General features: G+C 37.3%; 1 long non-coding RNA gene across 2 annotated transcripts in view; it reads right to left on the bottom strand.

The window, feature by feature from the left end:
- Positions 1-22327: 22327 nt before the first annotated feature.
- LOC134547714 (uncharacterized) overlaps positions 22328-24620 on the bottom strand; it is a 132665-nt gene continuing 130372 nt past the window's right edge. Inside the window, exon 6 of one of the 2 annotated variants that reach the window (XR_010079571.1) lies at positions 22328-23149. This is a non-coding gene — a long non-coding RNA (uncharacterized LOC134547714). The remainder of the gene's footprint in view (positions 23150-24620) is intronic. The other variant, XR_010079572.1, reaches the window with a different exon arrangement.

Genomic DNA, 24620 nt, shown 5'->3' with positions numbered 1-24620 from the left:
GGAATCTTGCAAGGATGGGAGCATAGCCAAGGTGCAAATGTGTATCACTATGGGGCTCTTTACAGCTTGCCATGTCTCAAGAAACACGACCTGAAGAATAAAAATATATACAGAGTACTGTTCTTTCCCTGTGAAATATCAGTGGCTTGGGAAAGTCACTCAGCAGAAGCTAGAACAGTTTAAACTTGCCAAGCTGAAGGTGGGGAAATCGTAAACTGCTTGAAATTTCTCTCCCTGTCCTGTCAGGCACGCACAGCACACGCTAGGAACAACTAAAAGTCTATGTTCATGTAAGACACACAGAACTTCAACTACATATGACTCAAGATGCTTAAATGGCAAGCACCATGGACTACTTATATTTGTTAGTGATATAGAAAGATAAACCACTTGATAAATTTGTTGCATTGCTCCCATATTAATCTCCCAGCCTAGAAGTATCAGAATAATTATAGATGAGAAATAACAAAGAATGATTTCTCTCTGTTTCATTTTTGTACATGAGAGGAGTTTACACAAAAATGCATCCTATTTTTACTCATTATGTATAATTTTACACCTATTTTTCCCATAAAATAATGCATATACATGCACATCTTGATGCAATTGCTTCCATTCCTCAAGCACCTATATTATCAGTGCCATAACTGCTACCCTTCAGATAGCTTTCCATTCATTATATAATAGATAAATGTGGCTGATTTCAGTGCAGCTGAATTGTTTCCATGGTTCGATTTCAATGGTAAGGGTTTATTCAGCAAGGCATTTAAGCCTGTGTTCAATTTAGAGCAATTGGGTACTCCTAATATATCCTGCAAATTAGGCACCTGTCTACATCAGTGGGAATTAATGATATGCCCACATGTTTTTTTCTGAATCAAAGTTTAAATTTAAGGATACTCAGTGAAATACTGGTAAGGGTACCAGTGAAAATTCAGTGGCTGCCTCAGCACTGGCCATTGGATAGAGACTATTGATGCTGCTCACAGAAGTTCCCAGAGCTTTAATTTAATTTTTTTTTTTTAATCATGTGTTTGTTTATTAATGAAAATTAAGAAATACATTAAAAAATAAAAGCTATGAAAATAATACCAGTTGTAAACAAATCTTCCCCCATTTTTATCTGCTAACATTATTTTACTTGTGATCAGTTCACAGACACTTCTGGGCAAATTGAAAACCAGCCTACAACTCAGTGAAAACACTGACAGTTTGTACAAGCCAAAGGTTACCTTCTTGCACTAAAACAAAATTAGATAATAGTTTAATAGTTATGTAGAATTTAAAAATAAAGGTGTCGGACCACATACTGATTGAGAAATATGTAATACTCAGATTTTGACAAGCCTGGATGGCTTGTGCCTGCTCTTTTAATAAAGAGTGGATTGTCTGTGGGAATCAGAGAGATATTAGGAAAAACCCCATTGAAATCAAGAGAAAGTATAAGAATAAAACATCATAAAAATACACAATTATCCTCCAGAAGATTTGGCAAAGCAACAAAACACACATGGAAGTTGTCAGCCAAAGTTCCAGTGGCAGATCAGCACAGGAATTTCCATCCCTTGCTGTGAAGCTTGTGCGTGGAGCCACGTGCTGCAGAGCAGGAAAGGACAGGTGTAGGGAGGGCTGCCACATCTGCTCATTCCCTTCCTACCGTTTTTAGGTATGAATAATGAAGAGGAAGGCGTTATAGCTCAGTCAATTAGAGCACAAATAGCCCCCAGAGACAGTGCCAAATTCTGCATCACCTCTGTCCCCAGCTGATGGTGCCCAGGGCATCTTCCCACTTGAGAATCTGCCCTGTGTTTTATGGCTGTGGGCCTGTGCTGGCCAAGATGGAAGTATTTACACAGAAACTATGGAAAGAAGATAAAGAGAGGCACTGACAGGTTAAGATAAAAATGAAACTTTAATGATACAATAGAAGTGTAGAATGCTTGGAATATGTGACAATTCAGAAACCTTAAAATAATTGTAAAAGCCAGTCCTAAAAATATAATTTTGGTTGAGTGCTGAAAGCAACAGTTTGTTTAATTATATATCAAGAAGGAACAGCTATATCCATACATTACAATGTCTTCATTTTACTATAATGTGAAATATCATACTATTATTTTTAATAACCTTTATTGGGGTAAATGAAATGCAGAAAATGTAGCTATAGTCTGATAAATATAATTCAACCTATATAGAAAAGTAATGTTTGATAACATGTAACTGAAAGCTCAGAGTTCTTTCAAGCTGTGCATACCAGTGATTTAAAGGAGTCTACCATTAAATAAAGATTGGTCAGCCATAGCTGTATCATGTCTTCATGTGTTCTCTTCATTTATATATCATCTCTGATTTAAGTTCAGATTGAATATTTCTGCATTCTTGGGATATTCACATCCTGTGAGAAATGGAAGTAGATTCAATTCATTCTGGTCTCTGACTGGCCAAAATTTGAGCTTTGTTCTACATTTACACTTCTACAACTACAGTCCCACCCAGCCTGAGGGTTGAAGGTCCATCAAAGTTACCCACCACTGTGGTGTAAAGCACCATTCCCAGTCTGACTGATCTCCCTTTTATTGCTTTTACAGAAATGCAGGTGTATTAAAGGCCAACAGGAAGCACAGAGCAGGATAGAAGTGACAGGTTTAAGGTGAAGGATCTGTACGTGTGTATCTCAGAGGAAAAATATACCCCAAACACAGGGAAGGTAGACTCCAAATATTATTTGCTGATATTTTAAGCTTTCTATTTCCCTTAAAAAAACCCAAACAAACCCAAGCACCCCCCCCCACCCCCCCAAAAAAAGGAAAGGAAAAAATACAGCCAAACAAACAAAAAACCCAGCCACCAAAATTTAAGGAAGATGTTTCTAGGGATATATGAAAATTTAAATCCCAATAAGCAAAATACCAAAGTAGACTTAATCAGCAAAAAATGATTGTTTCTTCTGCCGTTCTCTGATAGGATCATCCAGAAAGATCAATTAGCTGGAATGTCATAAAGCATGATGTCTCCTGCTGTATGATCTAGGATAAAATCATTTATGTTATTTGTTATAGTTTGATTTTGTTTTTACTGTACTTCCAGAAGTTCTATCTTAAAAAAGAGTCTGACTTCTACAGACAGGTGGCATGAAACTTCCTGATCCCAGAAGGACTTGTACTTTAAGAGGGTAGAAGGAAGACAAGAAGAGAAGAACAGAAATTATTTGCTTGAGTTGGCCTGGCAAGGTCTGGAATCCCTGAACTATAGTGTCACCTTCCTAGGAAACTACCTGAGTTCTCCATACAGATTGACAAAACATTCGTTATTTATTTTTTAAAATCAAAATTGATACATTCTTCACAATCCTTGTTGTGTTTTTGGACTGACAAAATATTTAGGTCAGAGAAAATAGATCGGAAATAAAGAGACAATATGTTTTAATCAACAATTTAAGTATTGACAAGATATCATTCTAGCGTGTATTAAAAAGAACTATCGCTGTAAGACTAGCCTGATTCTGTGAAGAAATACAGGGTAGAATAATTTTTCTGCAGTCAATAAAACTAAGACTAGTTGAACTAAACTTTGAAATCAGAAATCCAGTTGCTGGTGCTGGAGCTGTAATTTACTTTTCATAAAACTACATGGGAACTGCTTAAAAAAATCAAACTTTAAAAACTCCTATTGGTGGTTCTGCATCCTGCCTCAGCCACACACAATAGCAAATACTTACAATGAGAATAGTTCCACTGGAGCAATACTAATACATTTGCCACAGCTCCCACTCTGTCATTATGCACAGGAGCCTGTGCTTATCCCTTTTTAAATTGGAGACTCTTTTAACCAGGAATCCCCAGGATGAAACCGAACCATTTTCCTCACGGCAAAACAAATCCTTCTCTGGTGAATTTTGTTATTGTTTATTGTTACAGTGTTTTATCAGCACTAAACTGTATGAAGGCTTCAATTAGTTCTTGATGAATGATCCCATAAAATCATGTAGTTTCATTTCCCCTGCCACCAGATATTTCACTGAGTGTTATTAAATGAACTATAATTGGGACGGGATTCAGGAAACTTAGAGTCTTCCTATTTTCCTTTTGGGCTTGAGCACTACAGTGTGCCTCAAACCTTTCATTTTTCAAATGTGATGGTTTTTTGTTTTAAACTGACAAGTGCTCTGCAGTTCAAAACTATTGTTTAAGGTTCCTATGCTATCAGCAGTAAAGAGTAGGAAAATACAGATATTACAGCCATTTTCTGCACCTCTCTCTTTTGTCAGTAGCTTTGTAAATTTTGCATTATGAAGACTAAGTGAGATTCACTGGGAAGAAACATTCCTCCCAGCTCCTGTGAATAACCATATTGCATTTGTTTCAGATGTAACTCCGTTGAATGCAACATAATTCCATCAAGAAAGAATACAGCGTTTCATATTACACATTGAACTTATGGTTTGTTATGACTTGTGTTCTGTTTTATGAGATGGTTTGCTTCAGCAGGATCCAGAGAGCAAAGTTTCTCAGCAAGTAGTTCAAACTTCCACTAATTTTGTCCTTTTCCTTAGGTTTCATATCCAAATACAAGATTTACCGAGCAGAAGCGTTACTTACATCAGCCTCTATACTCACATTTCTGACATCTGGACTCCATGAGAGCTTTACAGCAACAGAAAGCTTGCTCTGAACATAGGTATCTCTCTTTTATCAAATTCTCCCACCTGGCATAAATGTTAACAAAAAAAAAGTTACCAAAAGATTTTCACATCTGGATGGAGGGACTAATTGTCCGATCTCATAATGGAAGGAAATTCTTCTAACTAATTAAAGACTCCTTGCAGCCTGCCCAGAGCTATCAAAGTATCCTTTGACTTGTCTTACCCTCACATTGGCAAGTAGATTTAGCCAACAGATACACACACTGCTGCAACTATCAGTGCTTCACAGCAAAACACAGTTAGTCTGCTGATGATATAAATATGTGTTTATTGGTATCAGACCCAAACATCTAAGTAAGTTCCAAATAGAAGGTGCTATTTTCAGTAAGGAAAAAAAAAGTGACAAATATCATGCTATTCTATCATCAAAGAACCGTAAAGATATTTATCATATACTGCAAAGGACTTTTTCCCTCCATATAGTGGAAGATGAGGCTACTATCAGGCATCATATTCTTGGCACATATATTTGGATTTTTAGAGCTGTAGTAGGAAATCAAAGCATCAAACATCACTAAACATAAGATACGAGACGTTCACATTTTACATTAGAAGCCATAAATCATACAGCATTGTGAAAGAGAAGAAGCTAATAAATACATCAATGGAGCATGATGTTTTTGCTTCTACAGGTAAAATTCAGTTATTCCTGTCATTTCTTCAACAAGTCAGAAATTTTACTAGTAAATCTCAGCATTTGACTTATACATTCACAGATTCTGGAGGTCATGTAAAATTCTGTTCTACTTGGTTGTATTATTGACTGATTATGCAAAAACATGCAAAAGACCCTCAACCATTCTTCTGATTTGGGGCTCAGGAGAACTGACTTCAGTTGTTGGCTTCGACACAGGCGCTTTTGTCAGACAAGTCATTCTCCACCTCAGCAAAACAGGGCTCCTCTGCCTCCCAACAGCCCGGGATAAATTCCCTGCTGCTTGAAGGACATGCCCACATCCATATCTGGAAAGGTACTCAAGAGGACACTCGTGAGTCCAAGGCACCTCAGCATCTCTCATCTCTCGGAGGCAGCTGGCCTCATTGCCCAGCTTATCTGGACATTCATGGCCTGCCTGGGAGGTAATCAACGTGGCAACTGAAAATGGCTTCAATGCCTGCATTAACTACCCCTTCCTAATAAAATTCTTACACAGAGGGGGAAGGTGGAGGCCGGTACCCCAACTCCTTGAATATTTATTTGAGAAGGTACCTCCTGAAAGGACACACCCAGCAATGCTACAGCAGTGACAAATGTGCTTAGTGCCAGAGTGTTTGTAGTCCCAGTTAACCAGCAGTATAAGTGGATAACTGTGCTCAGAGAACATTTCTTCACAACTCTCAAAGAGTACTTTTGAGTTACAGAGATCAAAAGAACTACATGAGCCAAGTGTTTTTGGTGTATTATATTGAGATCAGGTATAAATAAAAGAAGAAAAAGGAAAATAGCAAAGTCAAATTGTTTTCCTCTGTCATTCTTTTCTTTTAATCAATATTTGTTTTTAAAAGTAAGAGAGTTCTACAGTGCTCTGGTTAAATAAGACCCTTTCTGTAATTATAAATGTACACATGTAAGAGTCCTTTTAAAGGAAAATAATAGCCTACTGGGTATTTGGGAGAGAGGGCTTGTTCTCTTACAAATTTCTACAGTGCTCTGGGAGTTAGTCCTCTGAGGATTCATAGTGCTGGTGGGCTCCCACTTTAAAGAACTTCAGATTGCTGAGGGTGGTGTTTCCCCTTTGAAGACTGTTACATTTTTTAACAGATCCTCCTTTGAAGATATTCATATCTGTGGGGTTCTCCAAAAGAGTTGGGGGGAAAGTCCCCTGTTGATGCTATTTACCAGGTTAGAATTTCAAACTTGGGAAAAATAGCTGATCCCTGAGAGGAGGATGCTCTTTTTGAAGCAGTTCAGATGGTTTCAGCAGGCTTTGCTTCTGAAGTTCTTATTGCTAGAAGGTGTCTGGCTTTAAAACTTCATAGTACACAATGTCACAGCAATGCTATGGAAAAAGTAGCATTCATTTTTTTAAGGAAATATGAAATACACTGCTGAGAAAAACTTTTTAAAGGCACACAACCTCTTTGCTCATTTGATAAATGCATAATATGTGCTAAGTGTGAGGACTGTGCTCTCTCTACTACAGCAGTATGAGTAGAATAATGTCAGCAGAAAGGTATTTAACATGCAAAGGCTGTGATGGATAACATTGGACAACTTTAAAAAAAAAGAAAAAAGTTCTTCTCTTTGAAATAAACTGTGTTGGTGATTATCTGGTTCATATTATTCTGTTTCATACTTGGGCAACCCGAGTAGTCCTTTGGTAGAAGCAACATGTAAAGATTAAGCATTGTTAAGGTGCTCCTAAGAGGAACTTCCCTGGAAAAATATTTTAAAACATACCAAGAGAGGGGTGATAGAAGGCAAGGGAACAGTGAGGAAGCACAACTTGAAATTTCTAAATGAAAGGAAGGCATACTAAATGACAAAAGTATTTTTTAAAACTATATATGTTTTGTAAGGCTTTTTGTAACGCAGCAGAAAAAGGCTTTGTCCTCCATGGTATTTTTAACAAAGAGCTTACAAGTTAAACAAATTCAGAATAAAAAGCTAGCTCTACTTATCTTTTCTAAATACCAGACTTGTTCCTACAAGCCGTCTACTGAAGTATTCTCCACCAAAGCTGTCATAGCTGAAGACAGTATTTCTACTGAGATTTCCAATAACTGGATGTAGTACAACTGAACTTGGCCTAAACAGAGGTAAAGGACAAATTGATGCAAAGGCAAAGTAAGCTCTTGACTCTTGAAGGAAAGAGAGCAGAGCACCAACACTGATAGCTGTTCCTTCAGAAGACAAGTATGGAATGCCTGGAGATCCTGTGCATTTTCCTATGTAGGTTCCAGAGGGAAAAAAATACAGAGGATAATAATACAAAACATTTTCTGAGCATAAAGTGTGGCTTTAGCTCCTCAGAAACATCTAGATTATAAAGAAACTCACTTCTTAAGATTTCTCCTGAATATACATCACAGCGAAGTGCATCGGCCATTCAATGATGAGGAGCTATGTTGCTTTTCTGAGAACTTGAATCTAGGATTCCAAGGAGCTTACTGGTATGAAAGGAAAATTAAATAAATATCACTGCTTTATCTAACTAAAGGCAAGGTAGGTTTTGTAGGAATGTTCTCATGTGGGCACTGCCATAATTTTCTCCTGTCAAGTGTAAAGGCATGAAAGTGCAGGTACATACACACAGAAAGAACACTTGAACAAAACCCAACAAAAACAAATGCTGACTTCTTTGTGTTTTGACAACTATAAGCTTATGTAGACATACAGATATACTCTGGTGTGGTATTTGTAGTTAGAAAAGAATGATTTCTTGCCCTGAAATTAAAGAAAAGAGAGAAAAGATTTGTAAATAGTTTCCCAAGTAACCTTGTATATTTGTCTTCTCTTTAAAAAGGCATCCAGCAAATAATATTAGACGGTGAACACATACAGAAAAGACAAAATGAAAAAAAGAAACCAGCAACAGCACAGTATATACTGATTAATGGATGCTATAGATATCTTACTGCTCTGTCTGCTTGGTTAGCTTTGTTTCAAATCTGATACAGATCTCATACTGCACAGCCGATCCTGAAATAGTCCGTGTTCCTTTAAATTCAGGCAATGCATCACTTTCTATTACCCTGTGTCACATCAGTCTATGGCTGTAAAGGATGAGTTATGTGGACATGAACCACCATGAGGGCCCAGTTCAGACAAATCTTCCATGAGAAAGTCAAATGTTCAAACAGACAAATTCTTTCTTTTTGTTACAACCCACATGGTTTATGTAGAAAAATTTAGAAAGGAAATTACTTGCTGCCTTAGATGTTAGAGTCCACTATGGGTTCTTTTTTATGACAAAAATTCCTTGGAAAGCATTTTCCCAGTAGCCATTACAGTTACATAGTGCTCAGCTTCCACTGGAAAAGCCAGTGGAAGAAGCCATTTACCAAATACTCTTTAGTTCTTAGTTTAAAACTCAGAAATAGATGATGGTAGCTTTGTAAAATTACCTCCTTGACATTGGAGAGGTTTTCTGTCATTAATAGCAACATCCCTCAGCATTTTTCTTGCAGTACAAAGAGGCACTAAAATGGGAGTGCTGGCAAGGTTTAGTGGAAAAGAATCTCTTAGACTGTGGTCCACACTAATCTTTTGTACTAGAACAGCACGCAGTTAAACCTAAACTTCCTTAGCATCAGTGTAAACTCATGTGTTAGCACAAACTCTGGTTTTTGGATACAGCACATTAGCCAGCTTTCCAGATTAAAAAAAACAAAAACACAAAAAAACAGACAGACCAGCAGGCTGGAGCCACATCTCTTCAACTCTTCAACTCCTGGAACTTCACTACAGATTGGAAGCAAGTTAAATAACATTATAGAACATAATATAAAGTTTCGAAAAACTTCCCAGGTTCTAATCATAAAGTACAAGAATTCCATTCTGCTGTCATCCTTAACTATTGTATTTATTGATGTTGTGTCTTCAGAAATGGAATTTTGGGCCCTATGAAAAAGCACTCAGAAAGAGTAAGGGAACATAAATTTGCTAATTATGAAGTATGAGTAGAATAATCACTCTTCTAGGAAATGGCTGATTTCAAAAAGACCAGTAAAACTACAGCAAACCTGCAGCAAACCCTACAGCAAACTCACACACATATCTCAGAGGAGAAAAGGGAGAGGAAGAAAAGGAAAAAAGCCCCAGAGGAGAACAGTAAGGGTGGCTCCCCAGGAACCCTGCTTCCCCACAGCCCAGCTGAATGTGCAAAGTGTATCCAGGATGCCAAGGCTGTTTCTCCCACCAGTCTTTCCCAGTTTGCTTTCTCATCTTGCCATACATTTGATTTTCCACTAATGTTTCATGTGAGGAGAGCCCAACTGCTTTTCCTGCAGCATAAGCCCAGCATGGGAACCATTCCCAAACTATTCACAAAGCCAAAATGTTTCAGGGCCTGTGCTGACCACCACTGTGTTACATTGCAAGCAAAACTGTCTGTGTTATAAGGCTGCAAGGCTGAATTCTCTAATGTTCACAAAATACCTTAAGACTACAGAGCAGAAATCCTTGGGATTCAAACAACACAAAAAGTTGGACTACTAGCCTCAAAAACAAGTCACTTGCACACACAGTGACCACGTGCAACTCTGTGGTGTCAAAAACATACCTTTATTTAGCAAAAATGATACAGTTTGTCCTTGGTTTCATAGGCAAAGCTAAAAATAAAGCCACAGAAGGACATTCTTCCAGAATATCTCTGCAAGAGAGACAAGCACGATGAACATCGGCTAAACCAGAATTAATGTATTTTGGCTGAGTTTAACTGCACTGCCAGGCTTTCTAAAGAGATCCTTCTGTTTAAAAGTGGAATTTTGGACTGAATTTCAACCTTAATGTTTGCAAACTGGAGAAAAAATGGAAACATTCTCAAAAATTATTTCTCCCCTTACATAATAGCCAAATATAAATTGGGACATCAGTGACTGGAGCATTAAAAACCTATAAATTACTCTCTTTTCTGATATTTTGCTTCATTTCAGTTTCACTCACTGCAAGGAGATTCTGTTTATTGTTTCATAGTAAATGCATGTGAGTGTGTCCTGTTCTGCTGATTGTTATAATTCTTATAAATTATTTCATACCTTATTTACAAACCCATATCTTACTGCCCCAAGAATAATGAGATACAGAGGGCACCAGTGGTTTTGATAGGCTGAAAGGTACTGAGGAATCCAGGTAAGTGCTGCTTTGTGGCTAACTTTATGCGCTGAAAAAAAAACCTACAAGTAGATGATAGCTAAGTGGTCACATGGCATTATTATGGTGCAAAAGGCACTTGTGTTAATTTCTTAGATTTTTATCTGAAGCTTTCTCCTGAGGGGGGGAAAATATGAGAGAAATAGCAAGCTGTATTCTTTTGAATATTTTAGTTTGAATAAACAAAACTAGCTTGAATAAACTAAAACTGAAACAACAGCACTACAGAGGATGTAAATCTTCAGTCCACTTCTGTAACTCAGAACCATCAAACTGGCAAACTCATTCTGCTCTTGTGTCACATCCTCCTTAACCAAGTAAATAATAATGAAGGTTTTTGTGGCATTTACCACTACCAAACACCTTACATAACTCACCACCTTTCCAAACTCAGCTGCCTCCGAATGGGAAACTGGATCCTTAAGAGGCTTTCCTCAACAGACCTTGCTTCTTGAGAGCCCACTGCCAGGGTGGTATTTTGCACAAACAAATGTCAGACTGCATCTGGTGGGGTGACAATAGCTTCACACGTATTTATCTGCCTTTCATTACTTTGTATCACACTCTCCAATTCTATTTACATTAGTTTTTATTTAAGATGAAATAAGGCTTCATTGATGCATCTTAACTGCGTTATTCAACACCCACCAACTCACTGACAATTGCACATCAATACATTTTAGTTAAGCATCTGTTTCCTCATTTGCTCCCTTGTCAAATTTGCAATTTATGTCTGCATAACTTTTCACTCTGTAGCTGCACTCTGCATGAAACAGGTAGAGAATGCACAGCAAAACGCCATGCTTGTTCTTCAGAGCAAATATGTTCTGCAAGTTCATGCTGTGAAGATCTGAAAAGTTCTTTAGGGTTACACATAGGTGTGAAAATTGTTGTGAGATTCTGTTGAAGCCATGGCCTCAGCTACGTAATAATTAAATCATTTAAAAATATTAAAAATAATAAAATTAAGGCCTTGTATTCACATAGGAGACTTTCATATAAGCAAAAAAGGGTTGTTGTTTTAAAAGAAAAATAGAGAAGATAGAATTTCACAAGGTCTTTATTATGAAGTTGAATATTTCATTGTTAAAACACCTTTCCTTTTTATCCCCCCAACTGCCTTCCCTCTTCCCAGAAGAAATCAGGCTTTTCCCTAAGTTTATATCAAACAAAAAATATATTTTCTTGTGGCAGCTGAAAAGCCTACTATCCAAATTCTGAATATTTTATAGAAAATAAAATTATATTTATTTTTAAGTGCATTCTACCTTCAACACAACTGCATCCTCACAACAAATCTATTGCGTTGTCCTGACATAGTTACTGCAAAGGTTTTTCCTTTGCTGTCCCAAGGGCCCAATTGATTTATCTGCCAGAAGCCCAAAGCCCCAAAATAAGATCGCTTTGAGTTTACAGAGGTCATTTTTCATTGTCTAAATAAAAATTTCTAAACAAAAATCTCTCATCCTGTTAACCGCAGGGTCCTTATCTCCCCAGAGGCTACAGAAACCTGAGAGAAGCCATTTCAATTCTTTTATGAAGAAAGATAAAAGCAAGTTTTCGATTAGAAAGCCAAGGAAAGGCTTCTTATTAAATGGTGGTAACAGTAACTAGTCGAAAAGGCAAAACCGTTCAAGGAAAGGGGGAAAGAGGGAAATCATTATGCATGAGGTAAACACTACACATGAGGCTGCCAAGGCAATCTGAGGCAGTGACATTCGGGAAGGGAAGTTCACAAGCCTTTGTAACTGGTTATAGTTCATTCCCTTCTATTTAAAAAGAACAGTTTTATCAGGCATGTTTTATTAATTGTGTGTCCATAGCTTTATGCACCAATGTTAACTGTGTGTTGGAGCAATTATGAATTCAGACCCACTTTCTCTTGATCTGTCATCATTCAAAGCACTTACGCAGCACTGACTGGGTTTGAGATGGTGTGTGATTCCAGCCCTGGAATAATAGATTCTGCAGTGCTAAGCTCAAAGTGAAATTATTAGAAGTTACCTCATATTCGAAGTTATGATAAAGTGAGATAAACAGAGGCATTAATGGTGATGCACTGAGAAATGATCCAGACCTCTGAAAGGAAAGGATTTCTGCTGTTTGGAAAAAATTTCAGCATATATAACCAAAGGACCCTATTAGTGTTTTCCTTTTTCCTTCCTACATAACAGAGGAAGAGAAATTAACATTTAGGACACTAGGTAATTCTTCAGGATGCCGACTCTAAATACCTAGCCTACCATTTAAAATGCTAAGTTGAAAAACCCACTTATAATTCCTTATGAAGAAAAAATCCAGGGAAGATTTTGAGAGTTCTTTACCCTTAATGAAGACAGGTATTCAGAACTCTGAGCATTTAAGATTTTCTCCTGCATGAAGTTACATTCCTAAATGTCTAGGTGAAATCACCCCATAAATGAGGGTGATAGAGTCACATCCATCTCCAACAGTGCAAAAATCCACACTTGGATTTACCTGTGATTGTCACTGCCAAAACATACCAGCTATGTGTGGTGATGGCATACTGGCAGGCAGCAGTTTTTCTTAATCTCTTACAGCCTGAAAATAATTTGGAAAACTCAGGTGAATTTACCCACCCCTTTCCAGTAATTTCCAGTACATCCTTGAACATGATGCCTTTTTTAAAATGGTGAGACTGTCCTTACCTATCCAAGATGAAACAGTGCCCCCCTGGCCTCACACATTACTCAACAGAACCAAAAGGAATTATATTTCCTTATTTACCCACTTCCTTCCCCTGCATATCTATGATAACAGGTAAATTTTTCTGCCCCAAGTTTATATTTGCAACTGAATTTATGCCCTTTAATGGAGTAAAGAAAAATTTAGTTTACCCAGTTCAAATCAATAAGAAAAATTTATGTTTCTAAAGGCAGCACATCTCTTCTACTTCAGTGAGGTCAGGATTCTACCTCTAAGATGTAGCTTTGTGATGTTAATAACTTCAGCAGACACAATTTAATTTATGCAGCCATCTTTTTTTACCTGTATCTTACTTTTATATATTTCTATACTTACAATAGAGATATCTATCTCTAATTTTTTTTTAAAAAGCTATGAAAATTAGATTCCAACTAAACCACAATTTGCCATGCTTACTTCATTACTTTTCATATTTAAATGTATCATCTTTGCAAGGAACAGTCATACTGTTCAGCAAAGTCCTGATCTAACCCCTAGTACTGTTGGTGAACCCCCCAAACTCTGACTGCAGTAGGAGCTGGGTCAGGCCTTAAGTGTGGGACTTCTTAAGATGCCTCTTTCTCATGTACTATTCCAGTTGTTGAACTACGTGTAGCTGAGAAATGCATGACTGTTTCAGATAATGCAGGTGCAGGAGTAGAGTAGAGTTTGTAAATTGGATTTTCTGGCAGTGAAATATACTATTTCCCAAATGTGCCTTGTTGCAAGAGTATTTTTTAAAATATTACTTATTATTATTATTACTTAAAAGCTCTCTGAATAGCTTGTACACTTTGTGTATATTTAGAATCTAAAATGTTAAGGTGATTTAATGTGTCCAAACTGACCAAGAATGATGACGAGAATTAAAGCTTTGAAATGCCTACCTTTCATTTTAGGCCTTGAGACAGTTTTCTCCTTATCAAGGAAAGAGTCAGAGAAGAGAGAAGCTGATCACACAAAAAACAGAAACCGCATTTAAAAGTGTCTTTAGTCTACATAAGGCAGGGTAAGATCTGATTTTTGGTAATAAAAGACAAGTAAATAGAAAATAAGGCCCACATTTATCATAGCAAGGACAACTAGCCAGCAGAACAGCAGCAAGCACTGCCAAAAAAATGATGTCAAGATCGTTCACCCTTCTGAAAAGTACAGCCTTTCTTTGCAGTTACTGAATGTAAGGCCAGGATTAATACCAGGTTGTCCTACAGCCTCTGCTAAATAGGAGGTCTGACAAGACAATCCAACAGCCCTTCTAGCCTTAAAACCCTTCAAATCCACGAAACCCAGGAACACTTTCTGCTGGAACACATTTGCTACAACTGCTGTGATTCACCCTCATTGCTGCTCTCTGGGACTCCCTGCCAAACACAAGAAAATAAGGTTTTAAGCCCAGAAGGATTTTTACAGTAATACAGGATATTGATCCCTGTGTTGTTTTCAGCAGCAGATTGTTTTTTCTGTCCAGGTTGCTTAGAATCCCAGTGTGCCCAGCAGGTTAATGCTGAATAACTGTAAGATGTTAGGAAAACATGACACATGCTTTACTGCACATAGTTATATTATCCGGAGATAACAAAAATGACATTGGCATAGAATCAAGCCAGTGTTTATGTTTATTAAAATCTGGTTGTATACTGAAATTCCAGTGATAGCTTACAGTCAGCAGCACCCATTCTATGCTAATTTAGGTTAGTAAGGGTTGTGTCACCCTCAAAAGGCCACAAAATGAATGGAAGACAGGACTGATGCTTGGGAAGCAGCACAAACACAATAAGCCACATATCAATAAATGCAACAGGCTGCAATCTTACTGCTTAGAAAGCAGAGCAAATCTCAGCATTGTCATTTTGACAGACAATGCTGTGCTCTGTTCTTCTTTCCTTGGGCCTGAGTAAAAATCTAAGACAGGATGGAAGAATTTATTCTTCTCACTGCTTCAAGATACCCCTTGGTCATTTAGTGATCAAACTGATGCCCAGGAATAACATAGCTCTTTGCATCAATGAATTTTCTATCACCTATTAGCAATGAGGGCATCAGAGAGCTTTCAGACAGTTTTTAAAATCACTTGCAGGAATTTTTGCCTGATTTTTTCTTTCTTTTGACTGTGGGTAAAGGTTCCATCAAAATAAAAATTTCCTGAGCATCAGGAAACAGACACCCACAGCTCCTCAGAGCTGTGTAATTTAGTCCAGAGCCTCTGCTGGTGTGGCTAATACAAAATTGGTTAAAGGTTCCATTACTTCTAAACAAACCATGGTTCTGATGCATCTTTGTTACTGTCATTCAGAAATACAATGTGAGTAATTTCCAAACTGGGCTGTTCTCAGCTGATACTGTTGATCTGTGATTTTCCCCTGGAAAGACTATGCAACTGTTGCTATATAGGTTTTCCTGGAGCTATAACCATTAAACAGCTCCAGAAGTTGATCCTCTAAGAGAAAACCACGGTATGCATTACCAGACCAAACAAAGACTGTAGAGGCTGGTCTGTATCTCTTCTTGCCTTGCTGTATGGTTGAAATAACAAAGAAAAAAATTGAATTTTCCATTTTGCATATTTTATAAAAGTCTGTACTATGAATCTTTAATGCTCTATTGAGTTACAGCCTTTAAACAGTCAAAACGGAAAGGTGGGGGAGGGGGGATTGTATTTGTTATGCAAAAGGAACAAGGCTGATACATGTTCCCTGACATGCTGGTACTGTTTTTTAATTTCCTTAACCTCCTGAGATGTTTGATCACCACTTGCTCACATGTACAGGGTAAACACGCACCAGACTTAGAGAGGAGTTTCCTTTCTGGTGAGTTCAGCACGACTTCAGGGGGAGTCTGGAGCCTTTCTGCAGAAAGGGCCACAGAGCATAGCCAGGATCACCTAGGCAAACCTCTCCTAATCCATTTCCACTCACAACACAGTCTTCAGGTTCTGCTAGAATCCTGATCTCTCCTCCTCTTGCTAGAGGAAACAACTATTGTGTCCCATGACAAACTAACCTAACCAAAGTCCCTGGGCTCAGGATAATGTTTCACTGGTACAACAGATGCAGATTGTGGTTTAGAGGATAGCAGACGAGATAACTTGAATGTCCTCTGAAGCTACACAACTTGTTGGCATTTAAAAATCATAGACATATTAACAAACATCTGTTATGCTACACATCATAGCATTTATTGTAACATACCCTACAATATTCTGCACCGTGTTAGTGATAATAATAACTATGATAATTACACATACAAAAAGAGATGTGCAACTCAAAAGCCTTAAGTAGAACCAAAATATAAATCTCTCTGACAGAGTTCTCATTTATAATGTAAAACCTTACATGAAAGAAAAACACAAACAGCACAAGACATCTGAATTGCAGCTCCGATTGAGATCCAAACAAACTAAAGTTAGGTGTAAGGGCAATGTGTACCCAGGGACATAAATAAATAAAAGGAAGCAAGAAAATAGCCTCTTTTTACATCCAGACAGTCCAGAGAATAATAATGTGCTGGTTTTTCAAATCCAAGTACCTATTGAAGATTGTAATGATTTCAGTCTAAAAAGCAATGCTGGAAAGCCTCTTCAGAGATCGCAAGCTCCCACTGTGCAGAAACATTGTGTCACTGCACACGGGTGTAATGGAGACAGACAAAAGAAATAGTTCAAGGAAAGACGTGGGGAAGCACTGGATGATGTATTTTCTCAGAAAACCTAGTTACAGTTTTATCAGTGACAAAAAAAAAAGGGGGGGGGAGGGGGGTGGATGTTGGAAGGGGACATGCTTGAGTAATTTCTTGCCCTAAACTGAAAATGCTGCCTCAAAACTGATTACACTGCAAGCAGAGAAGCTTAAGATATCTTTTTATTTTGCCAGAAGTGGTACCAACAATTTGCCATGACAAAGACCACAACATGGCTTGTGGTTTTTCACACATTCTACAGTAACCTACCCTTCCAAACTGATCTCTGCAGTCTTCTCTACTGACCTTTCCATACAGAAAAAAAAATGACAAGCACCATAAGGGCTGTGTTAATTATCCTTAAACTTGTGTGCTTGCAGCTTGTTTTACCCCATGTATTTAATTTGCTTTAAAAAAAATCAGCGTAGTTTGTTACATAAACAAAAGGCACACTAATTAAGGTGAAATTACTCAGACTACTTTAGTTGATACAAAGATTTAATCCTGGATTATCATTTAAAGATGTTGAACATCATATAAAGCATCAATAGTAATTACATTTTATTTACTTTCAAGGGCTGATCCTGTATAATATTTATGAGGTATAGAAAAATATTGTACTTTTAGTAAATTAAGTTTTCAGGAATACATTATCTAGGTTTCTTGTTTTTTCTTAATCAATTCACACAACAAATCCATTTGACTTCATGTTTTTTAACTAAAATGCTGAGAAAAACCATGACATTTTTATTAGAGGTCAAAAGGACAAGAAGATGTTTTTAAAGCCTTTTTTTAACATAAAAATATTAGCACCTAAAGGGAAAGAACATATATAACACTCTGAGTTTAAATGAATCAATTTATATGACAGTTGCAGAACAGCATTGACAGAAAGAGGAGTGAAAGGGGAAACTCAGGATCCTCTTTTGTTATAGGAGGACATTCTTCATTTTGATAAATATAAGTGTCAAAGATTGATATCTAGGCAATTGTCAGATACCTGAGAAAAACACACTAAGAGGCTTCTTTCCATACTGGATAAAGTTACTCCCAACTCTGAACATTTACTGCTTTGAGTACAGTCAAGGTCTTTGTGCTTCTTGACTCTTTTCAGTCAATACTTTTCCTGAGTAAAGTCCTAAAGAAATGGAGATATATTTACAGAAATAGCCACTCAGAAATTCCCAAGGAAGACAGCCAGATTATTGCCAATATGTGGATTTCTAAGCCTAGCACCCACATTTTGCTCTTGGCAAGTGGCAGTGACAAACCCTGACAGAGAGGAAACTTCTGCGCATCAATCCATCCCACAGGCAGTGCCTGGGATGGAGAATGCAGGACAACCTCTCTAAGCACCTCAGCTGCAGAAGCAGGAAAAGAAGCAGCAGTAATTCTGACTTGGAGACATTTATGGGACATTGAAAGAGTGAGGAAATTCCTTCGAAGACCAACTTGTGCAGCCATTTTTTGCAGTGGATTACTTCATTTCAGGGTTGTGGCACATATTAGAGCAATGATATTAGATCCAGATTGCATGCGAAATACCACTACTAAAGAGGTTAGAAATTTCAAATAGAACAAGAAAAACAGAAGAAATGATACTGTGCAAAATATGTGGAGTCATACTTTGTCAGTAATGCATATATGCAAAACTCTTGAGGTGCAGAAATCTTCCTTTCCAAAGCCATGCTAAAATTGAAAGCTCTCTGGTGATTCAGATCTTTCACCTTCTCATCTGACGTTTTTGCCACTCAGAGAGAAAGCCCAGCCTTTCACTTTTGCCCTTAAGTACCTTAGCTGAATCCCAGCTGGGTGCAGCAAAACTCAGACTGACAATCATATTTATCAGTACTCATGAGATCAGATGTCTCTAACCTGTCACTATAATTCCTCCTGACCAGAGGTTCTAATCATCACTATGAAATTTGGAACCTAACTAAATAATTTTAATCCTAATAACATTAGTAAATCTCCAATATACACCCTGGAAACCATACCAGCAATGTGTGTTTTATTTCATTTTCCCAGGATTCGAAAATAAATAAAAAAAAAGATGAGGAAAGCAGAAAGTAAAAACAGAAAAAAAATAGCAGGATGTTGCTGCCACTGATGTCTATGGCAACTGGCAGAAATCCCATGCATTTTAATGGGAGTAGGATTTCAATTTTTAGTACTTGTGCCCTACATATCTTTTGCCTTCAGCTCTTCTCGACAGCATTGACTACATGATGTTCTGAAAAATGAACCTCCAAAATGCAGTTTTGGCCTGTTAGAAAGGTTTATTTTCTTTTTTTCTTTTTTCCTTTTCTTTAACTTATGCTCAAATTTCAAACATGGGCATAAGGATTATATTTTTATTTTACTACATAAGGGGAGTGAACAAGTCCTCATGCTGACAGAACACTTTATGTGATATTTAGCAACAAGGAAGGAAACTCTGTCAGCCCAGAATTCACAGGAGCACCAGTTGGCTAAATTCATGGCACGGTATGGGAAAATTACCTCAACACTGTCTACTTTTGCTGATCTTTCCTTATGCTGACACTTCTGATGCCCTGAAAGTTGCTGTGCTCACATTCTCTGCTGCTGGTGTCAAAGAACACTCTCAGTCTTCACATGCCAAGATGAGGAAAACCTATTGCAATGCCCAAAAGACTTAACTACTGTCAAATATATTCATTCAACACAAGCACTCTGGTCCATGGCTCTGAAATCTTAAAAGTGATGGCATGAAGCAGGAAGGGAGGGGAAAAAAAGCAGTAGATTTTAAAAGAAAATCTTCAGTTAATGGTAGGGGCCACTCCAGTTCATCGTAGAAGAAAAAGACAAAGAGTACTGGCCACAAAGACAGACCTAGATTTTCAGATTAGTGCTGCACACTTGTGTACACAATTGTACACAATCCTACTGAAAAATAGTAACTGAGGAATAACTGCCTTACATGAGAAACAGCCTACTTGATCATCCACTTGAAGGTATATACAGTCCTTCTTATGTCCAGACTTTTCCCTGATGACTACTTTCATCACTTGGGTCACTTTTCAACATTGGTGTAGATTTAGTATTGTTGAATGTTGTGTAAAAAAAAAAATTTAAATTGTTCATAGTGAAACTCCTTCATCCTGTGCTATAGATTCCCTAGGCGAAGCAACAATCCCGCTCTGCTACTTTGTCCTCTCCATTTCATTAAGTTTACACATATGGGAATAAAACACTTCAGAACAGGGCCAGTGACCAAGCCTGTCATGTCAAGCTCCTGACCCTATGAGGTTATCCTACACATGTAGATTCCCACTGGTTCTAGCATCCTGTCATGTGTCCACAGAACAGAAGGCAATATCTTGACTTGGAAGGGATCCACAAGGATCATAGTATCCAACCCCTTGCTCCTCCTAGGACTACCAAAAACTAACTGAGAAGACCATGTAGGCCATTTGTTTGGTTTATCATATCCACCAACTGGCTTGCTTTTGGGTTTCATGGCTTTAAGGTCCCTGCCCTACTTCTTTCATCATACTGCCATCCAAATTTATTTCATTTTGCAATATACACAAAAAAATGAATAGAAATTTAGGAATAACCTCAAAAAAGAGTCAATGAACGTGATGAGGCTACATAAAAAAACCTACCAACATCTGAAACAATCTATCTGTGCAGCCCAGGAAGTGTCACCTGAAGGTTTTCATGTACTTCTGAACCCTCATGTTGGAAAGAAGTGGATCAGCTGAAGTCAAATGTAAATCATCAGCCTCTGAGGGAAGCCCAAAGGAACAGCCCTTGTTTAACCTTAAACTAAAGAAAATGGAAGGAGGCATTGGAACAATGACTAGCGTATAGAAGACAATTATGTATTTGCTTAATCTGTTCTGGGTTAAAAAAAAAAAGAAAAAGAAAAAAAAAATAAACCTAAGTTTCTGAAAGAAAAAGTGATTTTAATAACACACTGGACTAGCTTCCCTGTGCAGCAGTGAAATTTCACCCACTGAAGGTCTTCCAGAGCAGGCAGGACAGACTTGAATGATAGAGGGGTACATTGATCGTACAGCAGGACCATCAAATTTTTGATTACACACACAAATGCAAAAAACCCACTTTCACCCTTATTATTTTTTAATCATTTATTATTGAGGAGAAACACAGAAAACTTTTCAACAGTCAGGAGAGATTGCAGGAGCTGTTTGTCTCTCTCATTCCTTTCCCTTTTGCCTTCTCACTCATTTTCTTTAATTTTATTTTCATAACTTATTCCAGAAAAGGAACCATGTCTTTTCCTTGGCAAAGCACCTTAAGGTTCAGGTAAAGTAAAAGCTGGCTCTGGGTGACCATTATTTCACATGATGACAATTAATAAATAGGACTTTTGTAAAATACCTACATTTTCAGGCATTTGCCCATACAAGTGCATACTGAAGATTCTGATTTTTTTTCACCCACTTCATTCTCAGAACAGTGCAGTGAAGTAGCTGGTAGAAAAGGAAACTTTCTGGGGAGTGCCATTCAAACAAGGACACACTCACAGCTTTTGTGTTTGATTGGAGACTACCAGCACGTTCTATACAGGCAGAGAAGCAATTTTATAAACAATGGAAGCATTTCTACTGAAAAAAAAAAAAAAAAAGATTTTTGAAAACACAACATATACTTTTTACTAATCCTAATAATAATGATAAACTTGCAGGAACTTTTGAAACAAGAACATAAGAAGATACAAAGAGATGTATAAGAGGACAAGAAGAGAAAATTCATAAAGAAATATTCAAAATGTATTATCAGAGGCAAGTAATTTTGTGAGTTCTCCAAGACTAAATGTTTGAGATTTGATCCAATTGCAAGTGATCTGTAAAGCTGTTGTTAAATTCCCTATTCTTGCTCACATTAAAAACTAAGATTTGCTTTAATAGGGGTTGAGGATACTCAGAGGAAAACAGTAATTCTGAGGGGTTATGCTGCTTGCTTCATCCCTTCCTGCATTTCACCTGGGAAACAGTAACAAGTGCTGCATTTCTTTAATATCTAACCTCTGCAAACAAAAATTGCTAATTTAATTTTAAATGTAGGATATGATCTCGTTTTAGTAAGGGATTTTTGACACTTTAAAACACTCTTTGATTAAAGTAATCACAGTATTGTACCTCAGTATGTTTGGTTTTCCTCAGATAGTCTTTATAATCAATATACCAAAGGGAGTCAGTACAGCAGAGGGAATGCAACATTTCCTGACATCACCTATTTATCTAGCACAAAACTGGAAAGATTTTGAAGGCAATGAAAACAATTTAGAGAGAACAAAGTCTGGCCACTACTTCTGCCCTGGCTATATGTGTTGATTTCTTAATTCACCAGGAAACTCAGTCTCCTCATCCTATTTCTCTGTATAGTGTTGGGTCTGAGCTGCTCTTTGCTATGTTGGGGGTTTTTTTCTCTTCTTTTCATATTTGTTTTGAATACTGAAGCATTTTTTAAAAAATGTTAAAAAGAGCATAAAAACATGCAACTAAACCCAAAAAATCAAGCATGGCATAGTAGTAGAAGAAAGCTTCTGGGGAGAGAAAGCAAACTGTGTGACAGATGGAAAAGTCTCAATGGATGAATGGTACTACTACAAATAAGTAGCAGGCAGCCAGAGGGAATCAAATAATGATTATAGAAGAAAAATGAGGGTTAAAAAAATGGGGTAAAAAACCTTCAGCACTGGCAGAAAATTCTAGAGGAGCAATGTATAATATTTGTATAAGGCAGGTTTCATTATATTCTTTCCACAAACAGGGAAAGCAGTAAAGACAAAGAAGCCAGACAGCTGACAAGCATGCCAGGGTGGACAGTATAAAAAGCCCAAAGTGTCCTTGGAGAGGAAGGAATGTACTCCAGGATTCGGTCTGGCATGCCCCCAAACCTGAACAGATTACTTTCTGACGATCAATACCTGTAACCACCAGAGGCCTGTTGGAGAGTTTAAAAAAAAAATAGAAAAAAATCAGCTTCAAAGAGACGTGGTCCCAAGCTCACATTTTATTTTTGCCATTGGGTGCTGAGGTAAGAGGTTTGGACAAGGCTCATTTTTCATCTCTTTATAGGGTTGCAGATTGAATATGAAGTGTCATGGCATGTTCTCAGGGCTTCGCTCTGTCGGTTTCCTGTCCCAGAGAGGAGCACTCTCAGGATGACGCTCGACCCCTTTGACCAAAGCTGGTATCAGATCTTTCACAACAGCCTGATTACTGTCTCCTTTAACATCCATGACTCTTATCCACCTACAAAGGAAAAAAATAAAATCCTTATTGTTTTCTTCATTTAAGTCCCCTTTCCTTTGGAGAAAGATAGAAAAAACAAAAAGTTTGAAATTTTTGAAATGTCACTGAGCAACAGTTAGATCCAACTACAGCTTAGCTATTTTAAAGAATTACTGTGAGTTCTTTTTCACACACTATAATACACCTGATTAGAAATTAAATCTCAGATTTTCCCAATAATATAACTTAATCACAAGCATATGCTGAAAAAAATGCATTTAGACATTACTATGAGTAGGAAGCAATAATTCATACATGTTTCTGGAGTCAATGAGAGTTCTGTATAGTTTGATGTCTCCAATTACAATTCTACCTTTTCCTCTCTCACATTTAGCCTAATTTTCTTTTGTCTTCCCCCCATTCATTTTTCAAATACTGCAAGGCAGTGCATAGTTCCAGAAAGCACTGATGCAATTTATTTTTTTGTCCATCTACCTTTGTTGCTGTAAATCTGAATAAGGGAAAACAGAGAAGAACAGAAAATCTAAGCAGCTTTTTAAGGAAACAGCAAAAAAGAAAAAAAAAAAAGGGAAAAGAAAGAAAGAAAGAAAGGATTGTATTATTAATAGCAAACTCCAGGATGATGGATGAAAAGAACAACAATATCCTTTAATCATAAAGCACTAACATTCCAGCAGTGCTGGTAAGTGACTGGAGCAGTGAAACCATTTGAGACTTAAACAGATGGATTAGGAAAGGTTCCACTGTGGGTTCCTGGATACATTTCAAAACAGCAGCTTGATTAACTAATGCACAAAAAGCAAGTGATTCTTCCAATCAATAAGCTTTTATGTAAGCATATTTGCGTTATAATATTTAAACACAGCAGACAAGTGGGGAATCAGGAATTCCTCATGCTGGGCTAGCAAAGCAATAAGTTTTACTTGAATCTGGAGATCTCTTTATTCCCAGCAAATCTCAAAGGGATTTTATAGCTAATGTTGTCACCACATGTTCATCAATATATTAACAGCTCCTGATGGTTTTGGGAAAATGATGGTGAGTTCCACATCCAAAAGATGCTATTTTTTACAAATGTTTTTTAAAATACTCCTTTAGGGATAACTTAACCAAATTTTCATTGAATGAAGGAAACTACACATAAAATTAATCATTGACTACCTTTCCTAGTGAGCACCCTTTCTACAAATAATTAGAGAGGGAGTACAATCAAAAGCCCAGGTTATATGGGCTGATTCTCTTCAGCATGATAACATTTATCCTAGGTAAGAAATGGAAAAAGAAAATGGTAATGATTTTATATGGATATTTTTACACATCTCTGTTTCAAAATACCTTTTAAAGGAGGTTATGATTTTTAAGGAATTACTGGCAATGAATACTATGTCTCTTTCTCTTAAGTTGCACATCAAAGTATGATATTTCATAAAGGTTTCTAAAAGTAACCTGCCATAGATCTTTACATAAAATG

This window comes from Prinia subflava, chromosome 2 (genome assembly GCF_021018805.1).
Source record: "Prinia subflava isolate CZ2003 ecotype Zambia chromosome 2, Cam_Psub_1.2, whole genome shotgun sequence".
Classification (NCBI taxonomy): domain Eukaryota; kingdom Metazoa; phylum Chordata; class Aves; order Passeriformes; family Cisticolidae; genus Prinia; species Prinia subflava.
The sequence above is the reverse complement of the archived record's forward strand: the minus strand, read 5'-3'. Positions and strand labels throughout refer to the sequence as shown.